At 34.3% G+C, this 19283-nt stretch overlaps 1 pseudogene; it reads left to right on the plus strand.

Moving 5' to 3' along the window:
* The first annotated feature begins 3677 nt into the window (after positions 1–3677).
* LOC126031420 (uncharacterized) lies at positions 3678–3796 on the plus strand (annotated as a pseudogene).
* Positions 3797–19283: the final 15487 nt, after the last annotated feature.

Raw genomic sequence — 19283 nt, forward strand, 5'->3', positions numbered from 1 at the left:
GTTATAAAATTATTTAACATTAAGATATTGACTATTTTGTGCTAGTTTAAAATGGTCTATAACATGTTTAATAAGAGTTTGATGAATGAGTGCTATATGACAAGGTGCTAAAATTAGTTCAGAACTAGGTAATCAAAAACAAGTTTATTGATAGTACTCTGTAATTCCCCCCCCCCCCCCAGCTCTACCCTCATTAATGTCTTTCTAATTTTTGGCTGCAGAGCTAGGATTAAGCCCTGAGCAATGCCAGGTGTGACCTCAAGCCCTCTCAAACAAGAAGTTTTATGCATAAAACATTCCATCACTACACTCACAACCACAGTTCCATGGTCCCCTTCTCTCCAACCCGCACCTCCACCACTGTCCCAGGAATCTCAGCTGGATAGAACAATTCTGTTTCCTTTGTTTATTTGTTGTTCCCTTACTAAATTTCTTTGTAATTACAGTATTAGAAATATGATTTATATTTTCCCTCTTCTTTAAACTGATTTCACTCAGCATACTGTCCTCTAGTTCTATGTATAAAAATTTTACATTTTCATCTTTTCTTATAGCTAAGTAATATACTATTGTCTATTTCAACTATGAGTCAATGTTTCAGGAAAATGTTTTGGCTGTTGAGTTTACAAGTTTTACCTAAAATGACATTTGCAACAGATCTCTGAACTTTATCCCTTACAGTAAATTGAATTTTAGTACTGTTAAATTCAAAGCTCATTCCAATAATTATTATATTTCAAAACTTTGAACTAAAACATAAATAAGTTTGCAATCTCGGTATATAAGAAACAATTAGTAGTGAATTTAGAAATTATTGGTTACTTGAAGATCATTTTAAAAGATATTATAAAGAGCATCTAATAGCTATCTTGCCAAAAAGGTACAGGCTTAAGAGGGCTGGCAGTTCTTGTTCTCTTGAGGAATTAATATAATACCGCAGTCACTTTGACATCTGTGAGACTCAAGTGTGCTGCATTTTGCCAAAGTTGCTGAAGACTATAACTTTTCCTTTACTTAGCTAGATGTATTTCTTTTTATTCTCTCACAAATTTCATGAAACTTTAGGAGTAAATGACCTTGCTGATTATTTTGCATTTAATCTGTAACTTCTGAATATATGCTCTATATGAAACTGCACTCAGTCATTTAAATAGAAAAATCCAAGAGTCATATATTCAGGCAGGGTAGACAAATCCATGTGATTTTTAAATAGCTTAGTGAAGAGAAATAGTGTCAGGGCACAAGCATCGTCTTAGTCAATCTGCTTCCTAGTCATTTCGTCAACATTCGTCTAGCTTTTTTCAATTCCAATATGGAAGCAAAGTGAAACGATCAGTTTCCTTGACGTTAGAAAACTGATTGTGAGATAGTCTTACTCTTTCTTGCTCTCATCTTTTCTAAACACATAAAAAGCCTCTATTGAAATCTAAATATCCCGTTGCATTCCCAGGCTCACTCTATGTGTCACATATAATTGGGGGGAAAATGCTGTACATGACATTTAACATTTTCTATTAATATTTTGCTTCAAACTTCTAAAATACATATTTATATATAGATCAAAGAATCCTCAGTGCAGCTCCTGCACTGTTGCCTGTCCATACAGATGCTTGTCTTTTCTTTTCTAAATAGTCTCAGGAGGAAGAGGTCTTAGAGTTTCTCTTAATCCTTGTCGGTCTGCATTCAATGCTCTTCATAAAAGAATAGTGTTTTTCATGCAGGCTTTAGTGACAGCTGAAGTCTGTTATACTCTTCACTCTTGGCCTGAAATCTACAATGGGATCTCTGGGAATGCATTTCTTGTCCATTCCTTGACATGCCATCCTCACAGCGAGCTTTGAAAGTGACAGGTAATGAATAACCATATGATACCTTCTTCTTCCTCTTCTTGGCTGTTTCTTTCAAATCAGAATCTTTATATACAGACTCTCTGCTATTCATTCTAGAAAATGCCATAGAGGTAAAAGAATCTTCAACTTTGTACTATTTATCAAAGAACAAATAACATACTCAACTTACTGAATTTAATGTGAGATTCATAAAGGAACTATGCAGAATGGAGGGATGATTTTAAGCTGAGCAGAAAGATAAAAATGCAGGACTTTACAACAGGACCACTAGTGTTACATTTTTGCTGAAAAGAACGTGGGGCCGATGAAATAGCACAGCAGTAGGGCATTTGCCTTGCGTGCAGCTGACCCAGTACAGACCCAGGTTCGATTCCTGACATCCCTGAGCCTGCCAGGAATGATTTCTGAGCAGAAACAGGAGGAACCCCTAAGTGCAGTTGGATGTGCCCCCTCCCCCCAAAAGAAGAAAGGCTTGGGATGGTGGCATCTTCTTATTCAAGGAGAGAGTCTTTTGAAAAGGATCACCTGAAAGAAATTGATTGAAAGGAATTGAAAGAATCACCTGAAAGAAATTCAGCAGAGGTTTATAACTAACCTGGTAATACTATAAAACAGGGAATCACATAAATATTTTCTCCCCTCCTAGACTTCTAGCAGAAGTTATAGGCAATTAATAATGTCAGTTTGCTGGGTCACAAAACAGTGGATAAATGTGGAGAATAAATACAGACAAAACAAATGTGATAGGGGAAGGGAGCCTCATCTTGCATGTAGTTCAAAACCTAGGTTCAGTTGTTGGCACCAGGTGTGGTCTCCTAGTATTGGCAGGTATTATCTCAACCCAGCAACAACAGGTATTATCTCCCAAAAAAAAAGAAAGAAAAGAAGTAATAGTTGTCTAGGTAATAAACAATAATTAAAGCGAATAAGACTAGATTTTCCGAGATTGCTTTGAGTTTGAAAGGTTGAGCATCCCATTGATTCCTCTACGCCTTCAGGGATCCTCAAACTTTTTAAACAGGGGGCCAGTTCACTGTCCTTCAGACCATTGGAGGGTCTGACTATAGTAAAAACAAAACTTATGAACAAATTCTTATGCACACTGCATATATCTTATTTTGCAATGAAGAAACAAAATAGATACAAATACAATATGTGGCCCGCGGGCCATAGTTTGAGGACCACTGGATAGTGCTTCTTTTATCAAAAGACCATAATTTGGATAATAAAATTTAGGACGGTCCAGGCTAAGCATAAAACCCTAAGCATAATTCTACAGTTAGTTTGGTCCAAAATAAAGCAAAAAAAAAAAAAGAGAGAAAGAAAGAAAGAAAGAAAGAAAGAAAGAAAGAAAGAAAGAAAGAAAGAAAGAAAGAAAGAAAGAAAGAAAGAAAGAAAGAAAGAAAGAAAGAAAGAAAGAAAGAAAGAAAGAAAGAAAGAAAGAAAGAAAGAAAGAAAGAAGAAAGAAAGAAAGAAAGAAAGAAAGAAAGAAAGAAAGAAAGAAAGAAAGAAAGAAAGAAAGAAAGAAAGAAAGAAAGAAAAAGAAAAGAAAACAAACACAAAGCATAATAATTAATTAGTATTGTGACTACTAATTTCTGACAGTCACTTCTGCTTTGGGAGGGTTTTTGTTTTTTTTTTAACAGTACCTGAAGGAAAAAAAATAAAAGGACCCAAATTCTAATGGCACAGATATCAAGGGAGTGTGTGAGGAACAAGGAGAGGATCAGGTGCTCTAGGTCAAGTGCATGCAGAGCTTGGGCAAGGAGCCAATGGTTGATTGTGAGGGTAAAGGAGCTAAGGGTCTGAAGGTATGCAAAAGCTGAGTGCTTCAACAGAGGAATTGGTTACACTGACTGTATAGAGAGGAGGTACAGCAAATGCACCCCATATACACCTCAACACAGGACCTTTGCCTAGTCTGTATTGTGAATTGGGGGACAAAAAAGAACAGAGGAATTGGGTCTCAGGAAAGAATGAGAGGAGTCATGACCTCTCTGATGTCTATTAGCAAGCAGGACATATCTTTTCAACTTCCTTATAATGTCATCTTTAGTATTTATTTGACTCCGTTTGGCTTTAGATATTCCCTTGCTTTTGATTCCACTTTCATGTGCCTTACTCTTAGTTCTCTATTCCTGACACAAAAAAATCTGAAGGGGGAAAACAAATATATCAAAGATCAGTTCATTGTTTATCCTGTGATTTGTCAATTTGATCAGGTATCATGTCTGGTTAACAAATCATTTTCAAAGAATAGCTGTCTCAGACAGACATGGTTTAACCTGTGCAGTGATAGCAAGCCATCTACAGTTTAAAAAGTTATGGACAAGCAAAGTCACAAAATGTGTAGTACAACAGCAAATAACCTATTTCATATTTACTAAATATGCCAAAATAATGTTAGGTCAAAATGTATTTTGTATTTGCAATGAAAAGATAATCTGGTAAGACCCAGGAATTGTGACATTTTAATGATCATATGGTCATTGAAGCAGGTAAGTAGGGAAGACTTTCTACCCATGGCAATGAATTCTTGAAATATAATAAAAATCCTTGGGACACAATAAAACTAAGAGATGGAACTTAAAGGGTTTGTTCCTTTTAATATAAGACCTATACTGGAGCCATTGCAGGATGTCAGCCTACTATATTGTGAATGATAAGGGCTGGCACACACACGAAAAAAAAAAACAACACCTATTCTGCTTGTAGGAAAGATAAGAATTTTTAAGTTAAGGATATTTTAAATTAAGGATGTGTCAGCACATACCTCTTTCTGTGTCTTTTTCTGCCAGATGTAAACAATATAATCCTACTGTAGACTATGGGCTGGTGTACAGGCAGGGCATTTGCCTTTTGTGTGCTCTACCTGAGTTTGATCCTAAAACGTGGTGAGGCAGCAAAGTCATATCTCCTTATTTATTTCATTTAGCAAATTAATTTAGAACATAGTTCTCATCTATAATTAGGACTCAAGTACAGATACAGTCTCTTTCTTCGCTGTCACTATTTATACCCTGCCTAAGTAATCATAAAAGAAAAACTTGTTCTATTCCTTCATTCTTGATACTGATTATAAATTCAATGCACAATTCTGGCAAATCAAAAGTCTTTACAGTTTTCTTTTTTGGAAATCAAATTAATTGATTCATTGGTTACTATGTGAAGCAAAGAAATTTAACTAATTAAGTTATGCTTATGATGTTTAACTGTGATTGAAAACCAATGGCTTTTGTTTGGTTTTGGTTTTAGGGTCACACCTGTGGCACTCAGAAGCTACATTTGACTCTGTTTAAGGGCTGCTCAGGGTTGCTCCTGGCCACTCGTAGAAAACATAACGGCCGTTCCTGCAAGCAAAGAAAGCACTTGCTCACTGAGGAATTTACATAAACCCACATAAACTTTCTTTTTTCTTCTTTCTTTTTCTTTTTTCTTTCTTTCATTCTTTCTTCTTCCTTCCTTCCTTCCTTTTACTTCCTTCCTTTCTTTCTCTCTCTTTCTTTCCTCTCTTCCTTCCTTCCTTCCTTTCTTTCTCTCTCTCTTTTTCTTTCTCTTTCTTTCTTCTTTCTTTCTCTTTCTTTCTTTCTTTCTTTTTCTTTCTCTCTCTTTCTTTCTCTCTCTCTCTTTCTTTCTTTCTTTCTTTCTCTCTCTCTTTCTTTCTTTCTTTCTTTCTTTCTTTCTCTTTCTTTCTTTCTTTCTTTCCTTCCTTCTTTCTTTCTTTCTTTCTTTCTTTCTTTCTTTCTTTCTTTCTTTCTTCTTTCTTTCTTTCTTTCTTTCTTTCTTTCTTTCTTTCTTTCTTTCTTTCTTTCTTTCTTTCTTTCTTTCTTTCTTTCTTTCTTTCTTTCTTTCTTTCTTTCTTTCTTTCTTTCTTTCTTTCTTTCTTTCTTTCTTTCTTTCTTTCTTTCTTTCTTTCTTTCTTTCTTTCTTTCTTTCTTTCTTTCTTTCTTTCTTTCTTTCTTTCTTTTCTTTCTTTCTTTCTTTCTTTCTTTCTTTCTTTCTTTCTTTCTTTCTTTCTTTCTTTCTTTCTTTCTTTCTTTCTTTCTTTCTTTCTTTCTTTTCTTTTCTTTTCTTTCCCAAATCCAGTGGCTCCTAGGAGTTAATCTTGGCTCTGCACTCAGATATCATTGTTAGCAGGCTTCAGTATTTGTATGGAATCCCTGAGATGGAACTAGGGTCCATCCCAGATCAGTCATGTGCAAGGCAAATACTATAAGTGCTGTACTATATCACTCTAACTCCCCTCATGATTTTTTTAATTTTTATTTTGACCATATTAGCTTACATATCTTTCACAGTAGTATTTTAGGAATTCCCATCACCAAATTTGTCCTCCCTTCCTACCTGTTCCCTTCCTGCAACCCATAACCCCCACCATCACCCCCGGGGCTGCTAGAGTAAGTGGTCCCCTCTGTGTCTAGCTTACTACCAGTTTGGTCCTGGTACCCTCCTTTGTTTCCTCCTCTATTTGAAAAGGTGGAGCAAGATAGTTCCAGTTATGTGGTTTTGTTTGAGGGAAGGAAAAGCAATAGAATGGGGTAAAAAAAATCAAATAGGCTGAAAATGGGCAGAGTCCTTCTAGAGGCTTTCAACCTTAGTTTGAGATAGGACAGGAAAAAAGGTAATTGAAACACCTCAACAATACAGAAAGAAATATCAAATAAAATATTCAGTGAGCATTGCAGCAATAAAGACAAGCACCACACAATACTCTTGGTCCTGAAATAAAACCATGCCAGAGTGCAAAAAGAAAGAGAAAGAGAAATTAAAATAAAATGAAATAAAATTGGAGACATCAATATCTACATCAAAATAAAGAAGTCAAAAAATCAATTAATAATTAAATATATAAGTGGATAAAAAGATTATTTTGTGCTTTTTTTTTTCTTTCCCCCCTGCATAGGCACAGTAACTACTGGGGGCATTATAGAGGGAATTCCCTTGGCCTAGAAGATACAGTGTTTCTCCACCCTTGAAGTATACTGTCATGGGATTAACTATAGACTCCTTGCATGATCATTTACTCTCCCCTCAGTGCTTTTGTGGTGTATGGAAGACTTCTGCTCATCACCCACATGATTTTTTAAATCATAAACTACTCATGCATTTGTGAGATAAAAACTTTACCTTACAAAAATTATGGAAGATGCTAAGCTTAAGATCCTCCAAGAATAAAGAAATTTAAAAAGGTACTTTGTTTTACACTTTCTAGTTATAAATACAGTAGCTAAATCTTTGTCTTATAAAAAATATTGCACTAGCAATTCAGGAAAGAAAAAAATCAAATTAATAACTTTCTAATAGTTACCTTCATTACAAAAATATTGCACTAGAGATTTCCAGAGTATAATTCTGCTGTCATAATGATTAAATTATTTGTTTAACATTTTATTTTATGCTTATTGACTGAATACAATTAATTTGATGTTATTATATCATTATGAGTAACATTATCTCCTCACAACGAATTTCTAGAAAATGTCCTCAATAGTAATATCAGTGTATTGCTTAACATTAAAAGTTTTTTTATATACTTCAACCCAACTAATTTGAATTAATGATTATGTTTACCCTCAGGATAAGGCAGAATTATTTTATGCAATGCAACTTTAATGATTTGTACACTTTTCACATTTGGTGATTAGTAGATGTGTTACTGAAAAATATTTAAGTCAAATTTTAGTAGTAAATTTAACAAGGATTCACAGTTGACCTTAAGAGATCTGCAAATTGAGTATCATCCATTATGAATTAAAAATAGATCAAGATTATTCTGCATTCAAAAATCAGTTGTTTTTATGAAGAAATTATCAGATAATCTTTGCTCATGACTTAAAGAGCAGAATCATGGAGTGCTTGAGCCATGTTTAGATAGTAAAGAATAAACCACACATTTGCAGGTAACCTACTTCCCAATAGCTAAAAGATAACTATACCTGGAAGATAATCATAGAACAACAAGTGGCTATTCCGCTTCTTTTTCTTTCTCATTTCTCCAGTTATCTTTTCTCTGTTTGTTGTTGTTTTGTTTTGTTTTGTTTTGAGAAAGGGTATAAATAAATTGTTTTAAGGAAGAGAAAAGATAGCAAAAATACTCTTGCAAGTAAGAGGAGTAATGCCTAAGAGGAGCACCTTACTTTATTTTTTGTGGTGTGTGTGTGTGTGTGTGTGTGTGTGTGTGTGTGTGTGTGTGTGTGTGTGTGTGGTTGCTCCTGGCTTTGTACTCACAAATTATTTATGGTGGTGCTCTGGGACCATATGGATGCCATGGACCAGGGTCTGCCACTTGCAAGTCAAACTCTTTATAAAAACTCAGGCCCTGCTTCCCTCAGTTTTATCTAAAAAGTTTAATTCTACTCCTCGATTGTACTCAAAGTTTTCTTCTTATTATTTATATTATGTTTCTTCAATGAACATTAGCATTTTAAATAATAGAAAGACTAACTGTAAAGAAAGTGCAAATCAAGTATTTCCTATACCTTTCCTCTTAGTCCCAAATCATCAGAGGTAATGTCACCTAATCGATTTTGTCTTTATACTCCTAAACTAGTAGAATTTATCTCCTAAACTCTAAATTTAGATAGTAAGCTATCCTAGGATATTCTCTGTAGCTAGGGCCCTTAAGAGACAGGTTTGGACCCCCAGTGAGATTGCCTCATTAGCAGGGAAGACTCTTATGCACACTGAATGGAGATCTTGAAAGGAGGCCCCTTGTAGGCTGAGGCCCCCATCCCCCTTTCCTTCTCTTTGTTCAAGCTTCCTGAGCAGGTAAATCTTATTAGCTGAGTTTGAATACTCCTTCTCCCTTGACAATAAAGAGAGTCATCTCACTACAGTTGCTCCCAAGACCTTTTTTTCTGCTTTCCATCCCATCTTAATGAGGTACATATTTGCTCAGGATCTAACAACAATGGCATCATCTTTTATAATTTTCGCTAAAGTCCAATGACTTAAAATTTAGGTCTATAGTTTTCTAGATTTGAAACATATATAAAATATATGAAATATGAAATATATTTGAAATATATTGCTAAAATATACTGCTATATATAGTAATATGCTATATTTATTGAAAATTTCTGCTATATTTGTTGAATTGCTTTTTGTATTTCATATCTTATTTCTCATTTGTACTAACAGTTATATATTCATTACATCAGTAAAAGTATATAAAATAGTCTAGTTATTCATAATTTTTGCTTGCCATTTTATTTTGAACATGCTATGCCACAAATTTTGAAGTCTCAAAGAGTTTTGATGGCACTTATTTATTATCTTTTAACATTCATGTTACTAAAGGTAAATCTAACACAATTCTAAATATCTTTCCTGTGGAGGCTACAACATTCTTGTGAGATGATCTGAATTATTCTTACAGTTCTAAAATATTATTTATTCATTAATTCAAAGATTTTATATATATTAGTTCTGAGGAATTCTTCTATTTTATTTTTGAGTTTGATTCCACTTTCTCCTTTTTATTTATAGAATTATTCTCAATATTCAATCTACATGATTTATTTTACTTTTTTTTCTAAAATTTCTTACAACTTCTCAAACAAGTTTATTTCAAACATTACATGTTATTTTGAAAAAGAATCTTTTTATCTATAAATGTAGATTATTCATATATTAATATTTTTTCTGAAGATAACAGTGATAACTTTTTTTTTTTTTTTTTTTTTTGGTTTTTGGGCCACACCCGGCGATGCTCAGGGGTTACTCCTGGCTGTCTGCTCAGAAATAGCTCCTGGCAGGCACGGGGGACCATATGGGACACCGGGATTCAAACCAATCACCTTTGGTCTTGGATCGGCTGCTTGCAAGGCAAACGCCGCTGTGCTATCTCTCCGGGCCCAACAGTGATAACTTTTTAAAAGCTTTTTGATTCTTAAAGTTACATTTCTTCTTGGGTTGATATTTCCTTCCTATGTTCATTATTTTTTAATTTCTGAATATATCTGAGGATAGGGTGCTGAACGTACTTATCTAGGTTTTTGTGTCCTTTCCTGTCTGTTTAGTCCAACTTTCCTACTATATCATTCTCTAAACAACATTTCAGCTTAGATTTCTATTCTATATGCTAGAAGAGTATACCTTTTTGCTATAGGGCATTACATAACTTGGCTCCTAAATGAGCAAAACTTCATTTGGCCTCCTGTATTGAACTCTAGCTGGTTTCCCTAAGTCAAGTATATACATTTTCAGATCAACATGGTGGAATAAAAACTGAAGACTGTATCACACCTCTATCTCTACTTTTATGATTCACTTCCTTCATGCTGTAAAGTTATAGACAGGAATGCACCTACTTTTTACTTCCAATCTGAATCTGAGTTTTTGCAGCTCCACTGAGAACTCTATATTTGTATTCCATATTCTGTGTGTTCTTGGCTGCCTTTTCTTTGGTATGTTTTATTCAAAATGACTTTCTTTTAATGTTGCCTTGCAGAAATTTATAATCCATAATGCATCACATTCATTTAATGGGAGTCAATTTATTTTAATAATAATTATATTGGACCGTGTGACAGTATAGTGGGTAAGGTTGCACACTGCCAATTGAGATTTGATCCCTGGTATTCCATCTGATGCCCTAAGCCAGAGAGACATAAATTAATAAATTCCTAAGTATAGAGCCATGAGCAAGTTCTGAACACTGCTAAATATGCTCTCCCCACTGCCGAAAGAATAATTGTACTAACTGTTTAAAGAGGATCAGAGAGACGCAGTTAGTTTGGGTATGAAAATTTTAAAGATTGAGGGGCCAGAGAGATAGCATGGAGGTAAGACGTTTGATTGCATGCAGAAGGTCGGTGGTTCAAATTCCGGCATCCCATATGGTCCCCAGAGCCTGCCAGGAGCGATTTCTGAGCCTAGAGCCAGGAGTATCCACTGAGTGCTGCCAGGTGTGACCAAAAAAATATTTTATGTTGTTTAAAGAAAAAAACATTTGAAACTATAACAAAAGAGTAAGGCAGGTACATGAATTTCTCACATGTTCCCTAAGATACATATAAAGAACCTCTTCCATGCTCAACATAACTCAGCCAAATTGTACCTGTTTTATGAAAAACCAATGATGAACCTACATTAACAAAACATATTAGGTATTATAGATTTTATAGTTTCATTAAAGTTGATTTTTGATGTTATAAAATATATATTTTTGACCAAGTATTAAATACCCTTATACAGTATTATAGTGATTACTGGCTTAAAAATCCTTAGTAATCTGCCTACTCATTTCTAACACAAACATAACTGATAACCACTTTTATTTATACTTTCATTGTAATTTTGCCTTTTCTGTATTATGCACTTGATATTGCTTAGTATGTTCCCTTTCATCTTGATTTCTTTAACTCGATACGCATTTGTTTTTTACAAATTGTATTTGTAAAAATTGTAAAAATTGTGTACCTCTTAATGACATGGTTTCACTTGTTTCTTTTCATGTCTAAATTTTATTTATTTTTATTTTAGTCACTGTGATTTATACATTATTGGTGTATTTATACACTGTAAATTTAAACCCTGTCAATGATAGGATTTCATGTGTTTCTACCAGAATGTCTGTTTTTCTGCCACCATGTTCTTAAAATTCAGCCCCTATATTCCCTAATCCCACTGGCAAATTTAGTTCTGTAGACAAGTTCACTGATTGGTGCTTTGGCCATCTGTTACTCTCTTACTATATGTCTTTATGACTCACAGATAAAAGAATTCATTCAGTAACTGTCCTTCTTCTCTTTCTGGATAACTTTAATCAACACAACAACTTTCAATTATATCTATATAGTTGAATATTTCATGAGTTTGCCCATTCTTATAATTAAGTTGTATTTTATTGTATATACCATAGTTTTTTTTATCCAATCACCTGTTATTGGCAATTATATTGTTTTCAGATTTTGAATATTATGAATCATACAATAAAGAAATTAAGGGTAAAAAGGTCTTTTTTCAGTCAGTTTTGGGTCCTTAGGTAGATTCCAGGAAGTAGAATTGATGTTTCCTATGCAAGCTTAATTATTAGGTATTTTGAGAAATTTATGTGGCTTTTAGTAAGGGTAGAACTAGGTCACATCCCCACAGAGCTTATCTTTTCTTTATATATACACCAACACTTTACTCATGTATTTGGTAATATGAGTCAATCTCACTGGTGTAAGTTGATAAATCAGTTTAGTTGATTTGCATTTTCCTAATATTAGGGATGCAGAGTATTATTTTATATACCTCTTGTGCATCTGTATATCTTTTTTAAAATTTATGTTTATATTATTTTCCATTTTTTACTATTAAGTTTTATAAATGTTTGATATAATTTGTTTATGAACCCTTTATCAGATGAGTGGGGGCAAATGTTTTCTTTTTTCTGTGGGGTGTCCTTTTTTTAGGTCATATTTCTTTTTCAATGCAGAAACTTCTTAATTTGATGCAATTTCTCCTTTTATCTTTGCTTCATATTTGCAACCACTAGCACTGAATTACTGAAGACCTCTGACTTAATGGCATGAAGGGATCTGCTTGCTTTCATCAAAATAATTTATTAATTCATACCTGATTTATGGATTGAATTAATTATTATAAATGGTGTAAGATTGGGGTATTTTTTCTTGGCAGGTAAAAAATACATTATTTAGAAAACCCTAAAGACAATACTAAACACAAGAGAAAAAAAACCCAGGATGCTAGAAACAATAGTCCTGCACATAGATTTGGCAGTTTATATACAGAACATATATTTATATACTGTTTATAAACAGAATGTACAGAACATATGTCCAAGTTCTCTATTCTGTTTCACTTACCTGTTTTCTTCACCAATACTGCACTGTTCTAGTATAGATTTAAAATAAAAGTTGAAGTCTTCCACTTTGTTATGCTCTTTAAATAGTGTGATGACCATTAGGGCTTTTCATTATCTATACATGCTTCAGCAACAATTTGCCATTATTATTTTTCTTTCCCTTATGATATTGTTTCTTTTTGTTTATATGTTTCGGGACACACCCTAGATCTGTGCTCAGGGATTACTTTTCATGGTGCTCTGGAGACCCTATGGCATGCCAGCATTGAAACTTGGTCAACTACATGCAAATTAAATGCCCCATATGCTGTACTCTCTAATCTTTCTGACTCCTACTGTGTCAATATTCATAAAATACCTTTCTGGTATTTTAATTGGAATCATATTGATGCTGTGGGTCAAGTTGGAAAGAACTGATATCTTGATTATATTGACTACTTTTCTATCCCTGGTTTAACTTTCCATATAATATACTATGATTTTTAATCAAATTTAAATATTTCTGTAAATAAATTTATACTTGTTTTGTATTATACACATGTATTTCATTTTGGAACATGCTATGAATATAGGTGTGAGGAAGAGATTTTTGTATTATATGTTTGTGTTCTTAGGGCATATCCCTAGGAGTAGTATAGCTGGATCATATGGGAGCTCAATTTTCAAGTTTTGGAGGAATCTTCATATTGCTTTCCATAAAGGTTGGACTAGATGGCATTCCCACCATCAGTGAATGAGTTCCTTTCTCACCACATCCCCACCAGCACTGCTTATTGCTATTCTTTGTGATGTGTGCCAATCTCTGTGGCGTGAGATGGTACCTAATAGTTGTTTTGATTTGCATATCCCTAATGACTAGTGATGTGGAGTATTTTTTCATTTGTCATTTGGCCATTTGTATTTCTTCTTTATCAAAGTGTCTGTTCATTTCTTCTCCCCATTTTTGGATGGGATTAGATGATTTTTTTTCTTATAAAGTTCTGTCAGTGCCTTATATTTTTTGGATATTAGCCCCCTATCTGATGGGTATTGGGTGCTCTAATCACTTCTATTCAATATAATTTTGTAAATAATTGTCATCACAATCAGGCAAGAAAAATATATCAAAGACATCCAGATAGAAATGAAGAAGTCAAGCTCTTCTTGTTTGCAAGTGACATGATACCACATTTAGAAAATTCTACAGACTTTACCAATAAACTATAAAAACAATAAATTTGAATAGTAAATTGGGGAATACAAAATGTATTAACACACAAAATATATGACTTTTTATACATAAATAATGAAAGAGAAGAAAGAGATATTTAAAAATTAATCTCATTTACAACTGTGGCTCAAAAAAGCAAGAACCTCAGTGTCAACCTAACTAATGAGATGAAAGTATGATATAAAGAAAATTATAAAACACTACATCAAGAAATAAGAGAACCAAGATATGTAATATATGCTCCGCTCATTTATAAAAATTAATATAATTAAAATGGCAATACTTTCCAGAGTATTGTATAGGTTTAATACAATCTATATAAGAATACCCAGGATATTTTTTTTTTTTTTGGTTTTTGGGTCACACCTGGCAGTGCTCAGGGGTTATTCCTGGCTCCAGGCTCAGAAATTGCTCCTGGCAGGCACAGGGGACCATATGGGGCGCTGGGATTCGAACCGATGACCTCCTACATGAAAGGCAAACGCCTTACCTCCATGCTATCTCTCCGGCCCCATACCCAGGATATTTTTTAAAGAAGTGGATCAAATACTCTTGAAAATTGGGGCTGATGAGGTGGCGCTAGAGGTAAGGTGTCTGTCTTGCAAGCGCTAGCCAAGGAAGGACTGCGGTTCGATCCCCCCGCATCCCATATGGTCCCCCCAAGCCAGGGGCAGTTTCTGAGCGCTTAGCCAGGAGTAACCCCTGAGCATCAAACAGTTGTGGCCTAAAAAAAAAAAAGAAAATCATTTGGAACAATAACTGTCCATGAATAAATAAAGCAACCACTGGGAAAAGAGGGTAGAGGCATAAATTTCCCCAACTTTAAACTAAACTATAAGGCAATAGTCATGCTGTATAACTTTAAAGCATGATATTGAAATAAATACAAACTCTCAGATCAACAAAATAGACTTGACTATTCTAAGACTGATCCTCAACTACTGATTAATGGATATTTGATAAAGGGTCTAGAAATAGAAAGTGGAGCAAGGAAAGCCTATTCAACAAGTGGTGTAGGAAAACTAGTCAACTACAGGAAAAAAGGCAAACTAAGACCTCTTTTTAACACCATCACAAAGGTCTAATAAACATTAATTAAAAACCTTAAAATCAAAGCTGAAACCATAACTTACATAGAAGAATATATAGGCAGAACACTCCATGACATTAAAGCTAAAGCATCTGCAAGGAAGATAAACCATTGTCCAAGGAAGTAGAGCAAAGATAAACAAAATAGATTACACTAAACTAATAAGCTTCTGTATTTCAAAGGAAATAGTGAATAGGATACAAAGACTACTCACAGAATGGGAGAAACTATTCACCCAGTACTCATCAGATAAGGAGTTAATATCTAAAATATACAAGGTTATATGTATTATACTACTGTAAAAGTTCAGCCAAAAAGTCTTCTAACCACACCCAAAAATGGGGAGAAATCAGCAACCTTTCCTCAAAAGAAACAAATGATCAAAAGGCATAGGAAAATTGCTAAACATCACTAATCATCTGGAAAAAACTCACACCCCAGAGATTAGTGTATATATCACACATACAGACACACACACACACACACACAACACACACACACACACACACACACACACACACACACACACATTGCAGAGAGAAAGGAGCTCTCATTTACCACTGGTGGGAATGTCGACCGGTCCAGCCTTTTTTAGAAAACAATATGGGTATGCCTAAAAAAAAGAAAAAAACACCTAAAACTCAAGCTTTCATATAATCTAGCAATACTACTTTGAGGAATATACCCTAGTTGCTCAAAAACCCCATGCAGAAAAGCCCTTTGCATTTTTTTTTTGACATAGCACTGCCTACAATAACCAGAATCTGGAAGCATCCCAAGTGCATGAGAAGAGATGAGTACCTAACAAAACACAGCTGTTAGGAAAAATGAAGTCATTAAATGTGCTTATACCTGTATGGATATGGAGAGTGTTATGCTGAGTGAAATGAGTCAGAGGGAAAGGTATAGACATAGATTAACCTCACTCATTTGGGGATATAACAAAAATAAATGACAGTATATTGATAATATTCAGAGACAATTGAGATGAGAGCCAGAAGACTCGTCCATGTTAGGAAGCATGTCAAAATAAGCGGTGAATGCAGTTAGGGAAGAGAAGGTTCCACTATGATATTGATAGTTGGAAATCATCAATTTATCAACCTGACAAGAACTGGGTGCTAAAGATGATAATCTGATATGCAAGGTATCCCTTCTTTAACAGAAGTGCAAACCACAGTGTCAAAAAGGAAGAGAGAGAGAGTTTGTGAATAAAAAAAAAAAAAAGAGAGAGAGAGTGGGCCCGGAGAGATAGCACAGCGGTGTTTGCCTTGCAAGCAGCCAATCCAGGACCAAAGGTGATTGGTTTGAATCCCGGTGTCCCATATGGTCCCCCGTGCCTGCCAGGAGCTATTTCTGAGCAGACAGCCAGTAGTAACCCCTGAGCACCGCCGGGTGTGGTCCAAAAACAAAAAAAAAAAAAAAAAAAAAAAAAGAGAGAGAGAGAAGTAAAATGCCTGTCTCAGAGGCAGGTAGGGTTGCTGAGTCAGAGGGAATCTGGGAACACTGATGGTGCGAAATGTGCATTGGTGATGGTAGCATACATTCAATAACTGAAACTAGATCATGAATAAATTTTGTATCCATGGTACTCCAATAAAGTAATTATTATAAAAATATCAAGAACTTGGCAAACAATGCCCTTGTTTTTGCTCATCACTGATAGTCTTGCATGAAGTAGAGTTAGAAGCAGTCTTGTTCTGGAAGATATAGTGCCTCCCTTGGGAAACAAGGGCAGGTATCTATACTATCTAGTTTAATAATAATAATAAAAAAAGCCCTTCTGGGCAAAGGTTAAGCAGGCTTACTGCTCATTAGAAAATATTTTTGTTTAATTTTGTGGAGAAACCTTTCCTTCAGGAAGACTCAATGACCTTGTAGAAAGACCCAATTGTTTGGCCTTCTCTACATTGTGCTAAGAGAATTAGGATTCAGGAACCTTCACATAATAGTGATATTCTGGTTTTTGCAATTGCGCCAAACACAAAAATCATTTACCTGTGGTTCTGTAGTTTCCTCTTGCTTATTCGATTCTTGAAACTCTGACAAGTTAAATTTTTGGCTGTAAATCCAGACCCTCCATAGTTTTTGTGTTGAAGTCTACATTTTTCTCAAATCTATTTAATAAACTAAACATCTTAAAATGAAATACATTTTATTAATAATAAATCATAGTGAAAACCAGGGTCAAAAAGGGAAGAGAGAAACAAGTAAAATGCCTGTCCCAGAGATAGGAGGCAATCGGAAGGAAACTGGGGACACTGGTGCAAAGAAAAGTGCATTGGTGAAGGGTTAAGGGTTCTATGTCTCTGACAGAAACTTAATCATGAACAATTTTGTAACCACAATGCCTATATAAAGTAATTATAAAAAATTAAATTATATTCATCCAGCTTTTAACAAAATTGAAGTAAAACTGTACTGTGGATTGTTATATTGCAAAGCAAATCAAATCACATATATATTATGAGATAGACTAACTCTAGACACATCTTTAAGTATTCAATGCCATTGGCCAACCATTTAGAAACAAAGATAATCAAATGGGATTACATTAAATAAAGGTTTTGCATCTTACAGGAAATTATGACCAGATTATATAAAAAATTCTACACCTTCACCAAGAGAATATATTCCCCTACTTGTCATCTGATAAAGGGTTGTTATCAAGGAAATATAATGCATTAATATAACTTTACAAAGTAAAACATCTAACAATATGAGTAAATGAGGAGGGGAATGAAAAGAAACTTTCTCAAAGAAGACATATAGCCAAAAAGTATCTGATATTTTATCTGCATTATTAATTATCAAATAAATGCAACTAGAAACAATAAAATTATCAACTCACATGCCAGAGAGATGGCACACATCAGCAGAAACAGAAATAATTAGTGTTGGCAGAGATGCAGGGGAATAGTTTGGAAGGGAACCCTCATTCACTGCTGGTGGGAATGGTGACTGGTATAGTCCTTTTTTGGAAAGTAATATGTATACTCCTCAAAAAACTGAGAACTTACTTTCCACATGACCCAACAGTTCCTCATCTTGAAATGTACCCCTAGAGCTCAAAAACACAATGCAGAAAAGACATTTGCACTTCTTTGTTAATTTTAGCAAATTTTTAATTCACAATAGAAAAAAATCTGAAAACAATTAAAGTGCCCAAAAAGAGATGAATAGGATAAAGAACTATGATACTTTTTAACACTGTATTATTTTTGGTCTTAAGGAAAGATGAATTTATGCAATTTGATACTATATTGATTTATCTGGAGAATATCATGATGAATGAAGTGACTCAGAAGAAGAGAGATCACTACAGAATGACATCTTTCATAATAAGATATAAAGAAACATAATAACACAAATGACACAAATGTCAAAAAAAAATAGAAATTAAAATCGTGGCAGCTGGTCTTCATTAGACAGCTTTGAATTGGTCGGCCAGTTTGGGGGTACATAGGACAGGGACAATCACACTACATTTATGGCAGAGAGAAGAAATTATGAAAAATGATAAAGTTTTAGGTATGATACCCTATCAGTAAAATCACTGTAAACAACAGTTCCTAAAATTTATTTTAAGATGCTTGTCATAGGGGCAGGCAGGTGAGTGAAAGGGAAACTGGACACAGGTGAAGAGATTGATGATGGTATATTATATGCCTAAAACCTAATAATTAATAACTCTGTAATCCATTGCAACTAAATGGGAGAAAATAAGAAGTAGGCTATTTTTCCTCAAAGAATTAAGAGTTACTATTAACACTGGTGTTGACTAAATAACCTTTAAGTAAGCCACCTATATTACTCCAAATCATTTACCATATTTTGATGGTGGGTAGTATGCTGAACTTTAAAGTCTTCAGCAAAAGTTCTCTGAAAATTTTCAAAGTGTTTTCAGCAATACTATAAGACAAAAATAGAGGTTTAGCACCTAAAAAAATGGTTCCAGAAAAAATTTCAAGATCCCAGTCATAAATCCTGAAGCATCAAAGACAATCAAGACATGGACAAAATTATGACCCCCCCACTCTCAATCAACACAAAGAATTCACAGAAATTTACTTTAAAAATAGCTCTTTGTTCAGTGATTACATCAACGGCAAGGCAATCAGACACCTGGGACGATGGAGTAGATTGTAAAAGGACGTTTTATAGTTTTATTTACCTTTGGCAGGTAGATCAGCCAGCTTCTCTTACCTCATTAGGCAGCTAAGAGAAAATAACAGCTATTCTTATTGTCTGGGGGCAAATGACCAGAATGACCTCCCCTCTTGTATATTAACAGAGTATGATAATTCTCTCAAACAT

The sequence above is a fragment of the Suncus etruscus genome, chromosome 15 (assembly GCF_024139225.1).
Source record: "Suncus etruscus isolate mSunEtr1 chromosome 15, mSunEtr1.pri.cur, whole genome shotgun sequence".
NCBI classification, from domain to species: domain Eukaryota; kingdom Metazoa; phylum Chordata; class Mammalia; order Eulipotyphla; family Soricidae; genus Suncus; species Suncus etruscus.